Source organism: Oncorhynchus mykiss, chromosome 23 (genome assembly GCF_057628025.1).
Source record: "Oncorhynchus mykiss isolate SJ-2025 chromosome 23, ASM5762802v1, whole genome shotgun sequence".
In the NCBI taxonomy this organism is placed as follows: Eukaryota; Metazoa; Chordata; class Actinopteri; order Salmoniformes; family Salmonidae; genus Oncorhynchus; species Oncorhynchus mykiss.
Window position 1 is genome coordinate 41,839,806 of NC_143044.1, and position 15,541 is coordinate 41,855,346.

Sequence of the window (15,541 nt, forward strand, 5' to 3'; positions counted from 1 at the left end):
GAAGCTTCTGTTCAGCTAATTGACCAAATTTGAGTTAATTGGAGGTGTACCTGTTGATGTATTTGAAGGCCTACCTTCAAACTCAGCGTCTCTTTGCTTGACATCATGGTAAAATCAAAAGAAATCAGCCAAGACCTCAGAAAAAAAATTATAGACCTCCACAACTCTGGTTCATCCTTGGGTCTGATGAAACAAAATGGAACTGTTTGACCATAATGGCCATTGTTATGTTTGGAGGAAAAAGGGGGAGGCTTGCAAGCCGAAGAACACCATCCCAACTGTGAAGCACGGGGGAGGGCAGCATCATGTTGTGGGGGTGCTTTGCTGCAGGAATGACTGGTGCACTTCACAAAGTATATGGCATCATGAGGAAGTATTACAAACCCTGGTACCTTGCTTTGGAGGTCAGAGAATCAGTTCATTACCTGGTCCTACTGGTACCTTGCTGTGGAGGTCAGAGGATCAGTTCATTACCTGGTCCTACTGGTACCTTGCTGTAGAGTCCAGTGGATCAGTTCATTACCTGGTCCTACTGGTACCTTGCTGTGGAGGTCAGAGGATCAGTTCATTACCTGGTCCTACTGGTACCTCGCTGTGGAGTCCAGTGGATCAGTTCATTACCTGGTCCTACTGGTACCTTGCTGTGGAGTCCAGTGGATCAGTTCATTACCTGGTCCTACTGGTACCTTGCTGTGGAGGTCAGAGGATCAGTTCATTACCTGGTCCTACTGGTACCTTGCTGTGGAGGTCAGATAATCAGTTCCTTACCTGGTCCTACTGGTACCTTGCTGTGGAGGTCAGAGAATCAGTTCCTTACCTGGTCCTACTGGTACCTTGCTGTGGAGGTCAGAGAATCAGTTCCTTACCTGGTCCTACTGGTACCTTGCTGTGGAGTCCAGTGGATCAGTTCATTACCTGGTCCTACTGGTACCTTGCTGTGGAGGTCAGAGGATCAGTTCATTACCTGGTCCTACTGGTACCTTGCTGTGGAGGTCAGAGAATCAGTTCCTTACCTGGTCCTACTGGTACCTTGCTGTGGAGGTCAGAGGATCAGTTCATTACCTGGTCCTACTGGTACCTTGCTGTGGAGTCCAGTGGATCAGTTCATTACCTGGTCCTACTGGTACCTTGCTGTGGAGTCCAGTGGATCAGTTCATTACCTGGTCCTACTGGTACCTTGCTGTGGAGGTCAGAGGATCAGTTCATTACCTGGTCCTACTGATACCTTGCTGTGGAGGTCAGAGAATCAGTTCCTTACCTGGTCCTACTGGTACCTTGCTGTGGAGGTCAGAGGATCAGTTCATTACCTGGTCCTACTGATACCTTGCTGTGGAGGTCAGAGGATCAGTTCATTACTAAGGTGTCTTTCTGCCAATAGGCATGGATAGTACCAGTGAGCTGAATATTGACAAAATACCTGACACCTTAATACTCTGCCCAGCAACGCAGGTTCTCCATGGTGACTCAGGTTCCCACCAGTGGGCGATTAACAAGGGTGGTAACTAAGTGATGTCACCGAGGACACAGATCGTACGAGCATGACAACACAATGGCAGACAGATGCGATGGCGGTTCTCATAGTACTTTGTGATGAAAATGTGTAATTTCAACGGGACATTCAGTATGCCTGTAACCACTAATGGCATTGGCAATAATTGACAGTTACAGCAAAGTCCATGTCTATGACAGCTAGCATGCCTAAAGTATATGATGCAAAATGTTAACTTTTTTAAACAAAGCTCCTGTGATTTTCATACCTTTAGCCTCCCCTGTGTCCCTGGGTTCTGAGTCAGTGATGTGCATACCTGAGTAGGAGTATACACCTGTAGTATACACCAGGGAAATTGAAACATAACCAGTAGTATATACCAGGAATAATGAAACATAACCTGTAGTATACACCAGGAGAATTGAAACATAACCAGTAGTATATACCAGGAATAATGAAACATAACCCGGTGTGTATACCAGGAATTATGAAACATAACCAGTAGTATATACCAGGAATAATGAAACATAACCCGGTGTGTATACCAGGAATTATGAAACATAACCAGTAGTGTATACCAGGAATAATGAAACATAACCAGTAGTGTATACCAGGAATAATGAAACATAACCAGTAGTGTATACCAGGAATAATGAAACATAACCAGTAGTGTGTACCAGGAATATTGAAAAATAACCAGTAGTGTATACCAGGAATTATGAAACATAACCAGTAGTGTATACCAGGAATAATGAAACATAACCAGTAGTGTATACCAGGAGTAATGAAACATAACCAGTAGTGTATACCAGGAATTATGAAACATAACCAGTAGTGTATACCAGGAATAATGAAACATAACCAGTAGTGTATATCAGGAATTATGAAACATAACCAGTAGTGTATACCAGGAATAATGAAACATAACCAGTAGTGTATACCAGGAATTATGAAACATAACCAGTAGTGTATACCAGGAATAATGAAACATAACCAGTAGTGTATACCAGGAAAAATGAAACATAACCAGTAGTGTATACCAGGAATAATGAAACATAACCAGTAGTGTATACCAGGAATTATGAAACATAACCAGTAGTGTATACCAGGAATAATGAAACATAACCAGTAGTGTATACCAGGAATAATTAAACATAACCAGTAGTGTATACCAGGAATAATGAAACATAACCTGTAGTATACACCAGGAAAATTGAAACATAACCAGTAGTATATACCAGGAATAATGAAACATAACCAGTAGTGTATACCAGGAATAATGAAACATAACCAGTAGTATATACCAGGAATAATTAAACATAACCTGTAGTATATACCAGGAATAATTAAACATAACCAGTAGTGTATACCAGGAATAATTAAACATAACCTGTAGTATATACCAGGAATAATTCAACATAACCAGTAGTATATACCAGGAATAATGAAACGTATAATAGTAGATGTGTGGTGAATCTATGAATTATGTATGACCATTGGAGTCTTTGACACTCAAAATATTTTTGGGAGAAAATGTTGATATTTAATTCAGCCCTCACCATGTTGCCAAAGCATACTATTTAAAATAATTTGACATGATTTATATGAATCGGGTCATGAACATATGGACTTTGAAATTAACAAGGGAGAGGTTAAATGTAGGCTAGGTCTGGCATTAGCTTATTCTCTGTTGCAGTGGTCTTAGGTAGTCTCTGTATAGGCTATTCCCTCCATCGTGTCACTGCTGCCCAGTTGAAGAGCTTATGATCTCCGTGCAGCACCATGCACCTTCAGAAAAGCACCTCTCAGACTCAGAAAATGCCCTCCAGGATATGCAGCCATAAAGTTATTATACCCGAATGTAGGCCTATTTGCCTACTAGCAATTAAAGTGCACAGCATGCATAATACTCGTCATTCCAACACATTTGAACATTTAATTCATCCTTCATTCAGTTCAGTCAGTCAGTATGTCATCCTTCAGTCATTTGTCTGAGTTGTGATAGGAACTAAATCAAAGAGAATAGAACAGTCTTATCCATTTGTTTATTGAAATCCACGTGTAGTCAAAATTATCTCAATATCTCAATCTCGGCGGGCGGGCGGGCGGGCGGGCAGACGGACGGACGGACGGACAGACAGACAGACAGACAGACAGAGAAAAGAGCAACAGTTGGCGGTTCCCCTAGTACGTGAGGAAGATTTGGGGTCTCAACGGTACATGCAGTAATGTCTGTAACTAGACAAAGAGATAGATTATGATGTAACCCCCTAAGGTCAATGTCCATGCCCACATGGAAAATTAATTAGCATAATAAATAAATCCCCATACAAATCTGTCAATTTAAGCTAGAGATATGTGTAGTTTTGTATTCCTCTCAATTTCTACATTTGCAATAACAGGTGACAAAGCTAGAGCGGTGTTTCTCAGACCATGAGACATGAGATATCCCGAAAATCGTTCTTACCACAAAAGCGTCTCTAGCATCCGAACCGTTTGTCTCTCACTAACTCTGTGCTGTCTCCGTGTTGCTCGTCTGAAGTCAGTACAGCAGATCTGCTAACTTCAGTCTGTAGCGTCTGAACTGTTTGTCTCTCACTAACTCTGTGCTGTCTCCGTGTTGCTCGTCTGAAGTCAGTACAGCAGATCTGCTAACTTCAGTCTGTAGCGTCTGAACCGTTTGTCTCTCACTAACTCTGTGCTGTCTCCGTGTTGCTCGTCTGAAGTCAGTACAGCAGATCTGCTAACTTCAGTCTGTAGCGTCTGAACCGTTTGTCTCTCACTAACTCTGTGCTGTCTCCGTGTTGCTCGTCTGAAGTCAGTACAGCAGATCTGCTAACTTCAGTCTGTAGCGTCTGAACCGTTTGTCTCTCACTAACTCTGTGCTGTCTCCGTGTTGCTCGTCTGAAGTCAGTACAGCAGATCTGCTAACTTCAGTCTGTAGCGTCTGAACCGTTTGGGCTACACACTAATATGACCCCTCTGTGCAAAGGTGAGACTCTCTCGAACATGTACAAGAGTAGACTGAAGGTCCCCTGGTACCAGTTGAAAAATTGAATGGAAGTATATAGAAGACAGTTTAATGCCAAAAATATGCGGTTAAATATCTCAGATATAGGATAAACACTTCAGAACAAACTTCCTTTTGATATTTTTAGGGAACTGTCTGTTGTTGCATGTAGTGAATATGTTGTTCGATTCGTTTGTATGGGTTAACAGCAGTAAGGCCCCCCACAAAAAATAAAAAAATAGTTTCATATATTTTTGGGATACTTCAAGTGGTCTTAAAATTCAAAATCAAATAGCTAAATGATCATTGGCATGGCCTTCTTAAAACAATTTCAAATAGCTTGTTAGAACCCCCCCCCCCCCCCAAGCAAAGACAGGGCTTAGACTGATGGGTTAATGATGTCATCATTGATTTAAAATGTTTCTATATGTTTGTTTGCTGTAAAATGTAGTGATAATACTTTCCATGACAATCAATCAAGCATGTTGAATTGAATTAAGAAGGAGAAAGAGAGAGAATCAAAACCGTAATGTATCATGGGTAAATTGTGGCTGACTGACAGATCTACAAATAATAGTTATTTATGATGTTATTTGTAAATCAATCAGTCAGCAGTCGCCTGCACTGGCTACAATGTCAAACAAGCCCAATGACTTGATTGTGACAGCTTGTGATGTATCAGATCAGTTTCATCCTCTACCCATATAGGCTGTGTTTACACAGGCAGCCCAATTCTGATATTTTTTTCACTTATTCTTTAAAAAATATCTGATGTGAAAAAATATTTTCTGAGTTGGGCTACCTCTGTAAACACATTTCTTTCACCAAGTGGTCTTTAAAATGAGATTGACAATCAGCTCTTTAATGTCACTTGGTGGAATCCAGGAGTCCTCTCCCGTACTCTGAGGTTGACAGTGTAAAGTTTTGTTTCATGGCCTTGGGTGGCCGTGTCATCAGAAAATCTCTTCCCTTCTTCTCTCTCTCTCTCTCTCTCTCTCATGTTATCTGCTATATGTCCGTCACCAGTATAATTTTCCTATTGCTGGACTGTGTGCAGAATCTGAATGACAAACTTCACTGTATGTTCATATCAATCTAAACTAATTTTCCTGCCTTCACAAACAGCTGTGCAGCAAGTCCCTAATATTACTAGGTACTGTGGATGATGTCAATTTACTCAACAACTCAAAGCCTTAACACAGCAATACCAGAAGATAATAACGCTTAGAGGGGAGTTAAGTTGCTTAAAACTAAAACTCTTTACTAAAAACTCCTAAACTTTGCTGGATTAGTAAAAGCTTAAACTTGTGTTTCAGTTGGTCTCATTAAATAATAGTGGTTTGGTGGGTTCAAAACAGTAAGCCTTGTTACCGGTGGGTTTAGAGGGAGTTGGTCAGTAGGGATTGATACTAGAGGTCAGAGGGCATCTCATTGCTGTGATGACTATGACAGGGCTTTGACTGTAATTGGTGAGTGGTGATAATAAGCGACCACTCATCTCCCTCTCCTCTCCCAGATACTTTGCCATTGCGATAATCACCCGTTCCAATTCATTAAGCCCCTCTCTGTGGTTGGTCGGGGTGCTGGAGGATTGGCGGAGTGTGTGTGTATGTGTGTGTGTGGAGGGTGTGTGTGTGTTTTAAAGTGTTTATGTTATTTTCTCTCTCCCTCTAACAGAGGTCTAACTGATGGAGAAATGTTTATGGTGTAAGAGTTATGTAATAAAAAGCAGGCTCTTCACATAATGAATACAGAGGGAGGTAGGTAGAGAGAAGGAAATTGAGGGAGAGAGATAGAGGGTGTGCACATTTTCACTTGAGATTTCACATTTGAAATCATGTGGGATTTGCGTAATGGGGACACCAGCAACCTGAATTTCCACCAGGTCTGAGGCAATGGCAAATATTTGTTATCAAGAATACATTTATGCACAGCTAAAAGTTGCTCGGAATCAAGTCAATAACTGTGTGATCATTTGACAACACCAACGAAAAAGTAGCGGAGCTCAGCGTAACTTTACATTAAGTATGCATAAATGCTCTTGGGGTTGGAAATTGGTAACTCAGCAGTGCTTGGTAACATATTTGTTACCAAGAACATATCCATACACTCAAAAATATGATTATGGTTATGGTAAAATGTTGTTCCCTGGTGTACAAAAATATCAAAAGTACACATAAGGTACCTTCAGAGGTACACATAGGAACAAACATGGTTGGTACCTTTTAGGGTATAATGGTAAAATAAAATGTATAATGGTAAAAAAACATACCCAATATATTCAATATAAGGTACAAACAACACTGTGCTTTGAAATGTAGGTGGGGCAATGTGCTGGTAGTGGCTCATTAGCATATTTGTGGGCATGGTCTAAAATTAGTTGCAATTGTGTCAACTGCCATTGGAAATGTTGGAGTAGTTTAAGTGCTTTATCGTAACGCTCATGATGGTTGAGCACTTATTTTGACACTGTTGGTTTTGTAGTTTTTGTAATAAAGTTGGACAGTCAAGAGCCGCAGTGTTAAAGAGGTGACTGTGCTTTTCCAAGAGCATAATGGCAGCTGGTTCTCTTAAAGTTACATTTTCAATAACTTACTGTCAATGAGTTGAAATTGTAATATTCACATTAATTCTGAAGGCTAGGCATCCTGCTAGCAAACAACTTCCGGTGAAACTGGAGATTGCGTAATTAAAATAAATAATCACAAATATTATGGATTTTAAACATTTAGGTACATATAAGTGTCTTATATCAGCTGAAAGCTTAAAGTCTTGTTAATCTAACTGCACTGTCCGATTTACAGTAGCTATTACAGCGAAAACATGCCATGTGATTATTTTGAGGATGGCGTCCCACATCAACATATTTTTCCACCGGCACAGGCTTCATACATTCACATATAACAATTAAATATTCACTTACTTTTCAAAAATCTTCCTCTGATTTGTCATCCAAAGGGTCCCAGCTTTAACATGTAGTGTTGTTTTGTTAGATAAAATCCTTCTTTATATCCCAAAAAGTCAGTTTAGTTGGCGCCATCGATTTTAGTAACTTGCAGAGAAAGGAACCCACAAGACAAAAAATGGTTTTATTTTCTCCTCAGATACCCTAAAATGTAATCAAACTATACAATTTATTTCGAAAATAAGTATTTCAATAGGAAACCAATTTTAGCAGGTGCGTAATTTCTTCATGGCGCATGCAAACACAGATTTCAAAGCCTGTGGGACACAATCATGAAGTGGAACGACGTGTATTGGATATTTAAAACTTTTTTAACAAATCAAAAACAGAAAAATTGGGCGTGCAAAATTATTCAGCCCCCTTAAGTTAATATTTTGTAGCGCCATCTTTTGCTGCGATTACAGCTGTAAGTCGCTTGGGGTATGTCTCTATCAGTTTTGCACATCGAGAGACTGACATTTTTTCCCATTCCTCCTTGCAAAACAGCTCGAGCTCAGTGAGGTTGGATGGAGAGCATTTGTGAACAGCAGTTTTCAGTTCTTTCCACAGATTCTCGATTGGAATCAGGTCTGGACTTTGACTTGGCCATTCTAACACCTGGATATGTTTATTTTTGAACCATTCCATTGTAGATGTTGCTTTATGTTTTGGATCATTGTCTTGTTGGAAGACAAATCTCCGTCCCAGTCTCAGGTCTTTTGCAGACTCCATCAGGTTTTCTTCCAGAATGGTCCTGTATTTGGCTCCATCCATCTTCCCATCAATTTTAACCATCTTCCCTGTCCCTGCTGAAGAAAAGCAGGCCCAAACCATGATGCTGCCACCACCATGTTTGACAGTGAGGATGGTGTGTTCTTTTACTCCAAACATAACGTTTTGCATTGTTGCCAAAAAGTTCAATTTTGGTTTCATCTGACCAGAGCACCTTCTTCCACATGTTTGGTGTGTCTCCCAGGTGGCTTGTGGCAAACTTTAAACAACACTTTTTATGGATATCTTTAAGAAATGGCTTTCTTCTTGCCACTCTTCCATAAAGGCCAGATTTGTGCAATATACGACTGATTGTTGTCCTATGGACAGAGTCTCCCACCTCAGCTGTAGATCTCTGCAGTTCATCCAGAGTGATCATGGGCCTCTTGTCTGCATCTCTGATCAGTCTTCTCCTTGTATGAGCTGAAAGTTTAGAGGGACGGCCAGGTCTTGGTAGATTTGCAGTGGTCTGATACACCTTCCATTTCAATATTATCGCTTGCACCGTGCTCCTTGGGATGTTTAAAGCTTGGGAAATCTTTTTGTATCTAAATCCGGCTTTAAACTTCTTCACAACAGTATCTCGGACCTGCCTGGTGTGTTCCTTGTTCTTCATGATGCTCTCTGCGCTTTTAACGGACCTCTGAGACTATCACAGTGCAGGTGCATTTATACGGAGACTTGATTACACACAGGTGGATTGTATTTATCATCATTAGTCATTTAGGTCAACATTGGATCATTCAGAGATCCTCACTGAACTTCTGGAGAGAGTTTGCTGCACTGAAAGTAAAGGGGCTGAATAATTTTGCACGCCCAATTTTTCAGTTTTTGATTTGTTAAAAAAGTTTGAAATATCCAATAAATGTCGTTCCACTTCATGATTGTGTCCCACTTGTTGTTGATTCTTCACAAAAAAAGACAGTTTTATATCTTTATGTTTGAAGCCTGAAATGTGGCAAAAGGTCGCAAAGTTCAAGGGGGCCGAATACTTTCGCAAGGTACTGTATTTTATGGCTCTTCAGCGTCATTCTTCAACAAAACTAGCAAACTAATAGTGTACAAGTTTACTGTTAATGATCAGAATACAACAGAGCAAATTAATGGGATAACTGATAGGCTGCCGCTGCTACAGTATACTGCCCATCAGCAAGTGATGTGCATGTTGGCAACAAAAAAATGGCGCCGGAGGAGATGGCCGCCGTTTTACGGTCTCCTAACCAATTGTGCTATTATGTGGGTTTTTTCGCGATATTTGTATATTAATTTGTACATAATGTTTCTGCAGCCGTATCTAACGAAGAAAAAAGCTTCTGGATATCAGGACAGCGATCACTCACCCCGGATTAGACAAAGATTTCTTCAACAACAACAACAACAACAAGCAGGACTCACACGATATTCTCCAAACACCCCACAGGGCAGACATCCCAATTATTCGCAAAAGAAAGCGATGCAGAGGAAGAAGAGCCGGATGCCTCGTCCGAACCCGCAGAAGACAACTAGAAAAGCTGCCGTTACCGTCAATATTACTCGCCAACTTGCAATCATTGAACAATAAACTAGAAGAGGTAAGATCACGAATATCCTACCAACGGGACATCAAAAACTGTAATATCCTATGCTTCACGGAATCGTGGCAGAATTACGACATAGATATTCATCCAGCGGTATACAGGCTGCACCGGCAGGAGAGAACAGCACACTCCAGTAAGACGACGGGGAGACGGTCTGTGCATATTTGTAGACAACAGCTGGTTTACGAAATCTAAGGAAGTCTCTAGATTTTGCTCGCCTGAAGTAGAGTATATTGTGATAAACTGCAGGCTACACTACTTGCCTAGAGTTCTCAGCTATACTTTTCGTGGTTGTTTATTTACCACCACAGACAGATGCTGGCACTAAGACCGCACTCAGTCAGCTGAATAAGGAAATAAGCAAACAGGAGGCGGCGCTCCTAGTGACCAGAGAATTTAATGCAGGGAAACTTAAATCAGATTTACCAAATCTCTATCAACATGTTAAATCTGAACCAGAGGAAAAAAAAATTCAAGATCACCTGTACTCCACACACAGAGACGCGTACAAAGCTCTCCCTCGCCCTCCATTTGGTAAATCCAACCACAACTGTATACTCCTGATTCCTGTTTACAAGCAAAAATTAAAGCAGGAAGCACCGCTGACTCGGTCTATACATTTTTTTTTAGATGAAGCAGATGCTAAACTACAGGACTGCTTTGCTATCACAGACTGGAACATGTTCCGGGATTCTTCCGATGACAGTGAGGAATACACCACATAAGTCACTGGCTTTATCAATAAGTGCATTGAGGACGTCGTCCCCACAGTGACTGTACGTACATACCCCAACCAGAAGCCATGGATTACAGGCAACATTCGCACTGAGCTAAAGGGTAGAGCTGCCGCATTCAAGGTGCAGGACTCTAACCCGGAAACTTACAAGATGTCCCGCTCTGCCCTGTGATGAACCATCAAACAGGCAAAGCATCAATACAGGACTAAGATTGAATCATACTACACAGGCTCCGATGCTATTCGGATGTGACAGGGCTTGCAAACTATTACAGACTACAAAGGGAAGCACAGGCGCGAGCTGCCCAGTGACACTAGCCTACCAGACAAGCTAAATCACTTATATGCTCGCTTCGAGACAAGCAACACTGAGGCATGCATGAGAGCATCAGCTGTTCCGGACGACTGTGTGATCACGTTCTCCGCAGCCGACGTGAGTAAGACTTTTAAACAGGTCAACATACACAAGGCTGCGGGACCAGATGGATTACCAGGATGTGTGCTCCGGGCATGTGCTGACCAACTGGCAGGTGTCTTCACTAACATTTTCAACATGTCCCTGATTGAGTCTGTAATACCAACATTCTTCAAGCAGACCACCATAGTCCCTGTGCCCAAGAACACAAAGACAACCTGCCTAAATGACTACAGACCCGTAGCACTCACGTCCGTAGCCATGAAGTACTTTGAAAGGCTGGTAATGGCTCGCATCAACACCATTATCCCAAAAACCCTAGACCCACTCCAATTTGCATACCGCCCAAACAGATCCACAGATGATGCAATCGCTATTTCACTCCACACTGCCCTTTCCCACCTGGAAAAAAGGAACACCTATGTGAGAATGCTGTTCATTGACTACAGCTCAGCATTCAACACCATAGTACCCTCAAAGCTCATCACCAAGCTAAGGATCCAAGGAATAAACACCTCCCTCTGCAACTGGATCCTGGACTTCCTGACAGGTCGCCCCCAGGTGGTGAGGGTAGGTAGCAACACATCTGCCACACTGACCCTCAACACTGGAGCTCCCCGGGGGTGCGTGCTCAGTCCTCTCCTGTACTCCCTCTTCTCCCACGACTGCATGGCCAGGCACGACTCCAACACCATCATTAAGTTTGCTCACAACACAACAGTGGTAGGCCTGATCACCGACAACGACGAGACAGCCTATAGGGAGGAGGTCAGAGACCTGGCCGGGTGGTGCCAGAATAACAACCTATCCCTCAACGTAACCAAGACTAAGGAGATGTTTGTGGACTACAGGAAAAGGAGCAGCGAGCACGTCCCCATTCTCATCGACGGGGCTGTAGTGGAGCAGGTTGAGAGCTTCAAATTCTTTGGTGTCCAAATCAACAACAAACTAGATTGGTCCAAACACACCAAGACAGTCGTGAAGAGGGCACGACAAAGCCTATTCCCCCTCAGGAAACTAAAAAGATTTGGCATGGGTCTTGAGGTCCTCAAAAGGTTATACAGCTGCAACATCGAGAGCATCCTGACCGGTTGCATCACTGCCTGGTACGGCAATAGCTCGGCCTCCGACCGCAAGGCACTTCAGAGTAGTAGTGCGTATGGCCCAGTACATCACTGGGGAAAAGCTGCCTGCCATCCAGGACCTCTACACCAGGCGGTGTCAGAGGAAGGCCCTAAAAATTGTCAAAGACCCCAGTCACCCCAGTCATAGACTGTTCTCTCTACTACCGCATGGCAAGCGGTACCGGAGTGCCAAGTCTAGGACAGTTTTTACCCCCAAGCCATAAGACTCCTGAACAGGTAACCAAATGGTTACCCGGACTATTTGCATTGTGTGCCCCCACCCAACAACTCTTTTACGCTGCTGCTACTCTCTGTTTATCATATATGCAGTCACTTTAACTATACATTCATGTACATACTACCTCAATTGGCCCGACCAACCGGTGCTCCCGCACATTGGCTAACTGGGCTATCTGCATTGAGTCCCACCACCCGCAAACCCCTCTTTTTACACTTCTGCTACTCTCTGTTCATCATATATGCATAGTCACTTTACCGATACCTACATGTACATACTACCTCAATAAGCCTGACTAACAGCTGTCTGTATAAAGCCTTGCTACTCTTTTTTCAAATGTATTTTTACTGTTGTTTTATTTCTTTACTTACACACACACACACACACACACACACACACACACACACACACACACACACACACACACACACACACACACACACACACACACACACACACACACACACACACACACACACACACACACACACACACACACACACACACACACACACCTTTTTTTCCTTTACCATTGGTTAGAGCCTGCAAATAAGCATTTCACTGGAAGGTCTACACCTGTTGTATTCGGCGCACGTGACAAATACACTTTGATTTGATTTGAACAGAAAAGTCAGTGAAGTCGGTTACTGGCATGTATTGCTATTTGCAGCAAGTTGCCTGTAGGTTACTAACAACATTTTTCCAATAAGTTATCTTACATTAATAACTTACTGATAAATTGTTCTCAGTTAAAAAATGACAAATTCACAGAAAATTCAGACAAATGGACATTAAGCTACTGTAAAACACACAATACCCTCTTTACAGCACAGCTCATTACCAACATTTTCTTTATTCAAAATTTGCAGAATGAACAGTATCAAAGGAGGTGCTCTACTTGCATTGGCATAACCATCATACACTTAAACTGCTACAACACAACCACTTAGGGTTGGCACAAATACACATAGTTGACCATGCCCCCAATATGCTAATGAGCTAATGACGACATTGCCACAATCTATCAAAGCACAGTGATTATCATGCCTTATGGAACGATATCCCATTATACCTATAAGGTACCAAACTGTACCATGTGAGTTGATATGTGTACCTGTGAAGTTTACCCCAGGGAACAACATTGTACCCTAACCTTATTATTTGAGTGTGTTCATACATATTACAAGCAATACGTATGGACGTGGTGGCACTGGAGAAACATCAATGTGCTCCACCAAGAGGTTGTAAGTTCCTATGTGTCTTTGAGCTAGTTTTACATTGGTGGTAATAATTGGACAATTATTAACCTTTCTGATCTCCCCATCCCGGATCCGGGTTCGTGAATACAGACTCAAGCTCATTACCATAACGCAACGTTAACTATTCATGAAAATCGCAAATGAAATGAAATAAATATGCTAGCTCTCAAGCTTAGCCTTTTGTTAACAACACTGTCATCTCAGATTTTCAAAATATGCTTCTCAACCATTGCAAAACAAGCATTTGTGTAACAGTATTGATGGCTAACGTAGCATTTAGCATTAGCATTCAGCTGGCAACATTTACACAAAAAAACAGAAAAGCATTCAAAAAAATCATTTACCTTTGAAGAACTTCAGATGTTTTCAATGAGGAGACTCTCAGATAGCAAATGTTCAGTTTTTCCTGAAAGATTATTTGTTTAGGACAAATCGCTCCGTTTTCTGCGTCACGTTTAGCTATGAAAAAACCCCTGTATCCAGGATTGTGTAAATCTATCAGCAAGCTCATTAGCATAACACAACGTTAACTATTTATGAAAATCGCAAATGAAATGAAATAAATATGCCATCTCTCAAGCTTAGCCTTTTGTAAACAACACTGTCATCTCAGATTTTCAAAATATGCTTCTCAACCATAGGAAAACAATCATTTGTGTAAAAGTAGCTAGCTAGAGTTAGCATTTCGCGTTAGCATTTAGCGTTAGCATTAGCGTTAGCATCCAGCACGCAACATTAACAAAAACATAAAAGCCTTCAAATAAAATCATTTACCTTTGAAGAACTTCTGATGTTTTCAATGAGGATACTCTCAGTTAGATAGCAGATGCTCAGTTTTTCCAAAAAGATTCCTTGTGTATTAGAAATAGCTCCGTTTTATACATCACATTTGGCTACCAAAAAAAATCCATAAATTCAGTCCTCAAAACGCAAACTTTTTTCCAAATTAACTCCATAATATCGACTGAAAACATGGCAAACGTTGTTTAGAATCAATCCTCAAGGTGTTTTTCACATATCTCTTCATTGATACATCGTTCTTGGACACATGCTTTCTCTCCTGAATCCCAGGAGAAAATGACCGCACCTGAAGATTACGCACAAATTTAGACAAAGGACACCGGGCGGACCTCTGGAAAATGTAGTCTCTTATGGCCAATCTTCCAATGATATGCCTACAAATACGTCACAATGCTGCTAAGACCTTGGGCGAACGACAGAAAGTGTAGGCTCATTCCTTGCGCAGTCACAGCCATATAAGGAGAGAATGGAAAACAGAGCTTCAGAAATTCTGCTAATTCCTGGGTGATGCATCATCTTGGTTTCGCCTGTAGAATGAGTTCTGGGGCACTTACAGACAAAATCTTTGCAGATTCTGAAACTTCAGAGTGTTTTCTTTCCAAAACTGTCAAGAATATGCATAGTCGAGCATCTTTTCGTGACAAAATATCGCGCTTAAAACGGGAACGTTTTTTATCCAAAAATGAAATAGCGCCCCTAGAGCTCTAAGATTAATATGATTCTGGGCAGTTTTTAGCCAAGTGCAAAAATGTATTCTTAAAAATAAGTCTGTGGCTATATCTCTTTCTTGCTCACAGACCTGGTGGTGTTGCAGGACATTCAGGTTGCTAGTAACCAAGAGGTTGCATTACAAAATTATTCAAAATATTTTACAGAAACTGAAATCAGAATACAACAGTCATTTTACAGAAATAACAAGTTGTTGTATATACTTTATGTATTCCTGGTGATAAATATATATTCTATCGCCAGTTAGACCTGGTCGCTCGGCAGGAACTTCAGGTAGCTAAGCAACAAGAGGTTGTGAGTTCACATCCCAAGCGAGGGTGAATATAAACAAACATAAACACCTTAACCTATCTGCAAAAATACAGTAACTAGTTGAAGAGTTACTGTATTTTCACTACAACTAGACTAAAAAACCTCTAGGGGATGATGATCATGGAACAAACCGGGA

The 15,541-nt window shown here is 41.4% G+C and overlaps 1 long non-coding RNA gene across 2 annotated transcripts in view; it reads right to left on the minus strand.

The window, feature by feature from the left end:
* LOC149972603 (uncharacterized) overlaps positions 1-15,041 on the minus strand; it is a 498,538-nt gene extending 483,497 nt beyond the window's left edge. For both annotated transcript variants that reach the window (XR_016491135.1, XR_016491136.1), the window contains exons 1-2: positions 14,338-15,041; positions 13,908-13,969 (exon numbers count right to left, since the gene is read on the minus strand). This is a non-coding gene — a long non-coding RNA (uncharacterized LOC149972603). The remainder of the gene's footprint in view (positions 1-13,907; positions 13,970-14,337) is intronic.
* Between the last annotated feature and the right edge of the window lie 500 nt (positions 15,042-15,541).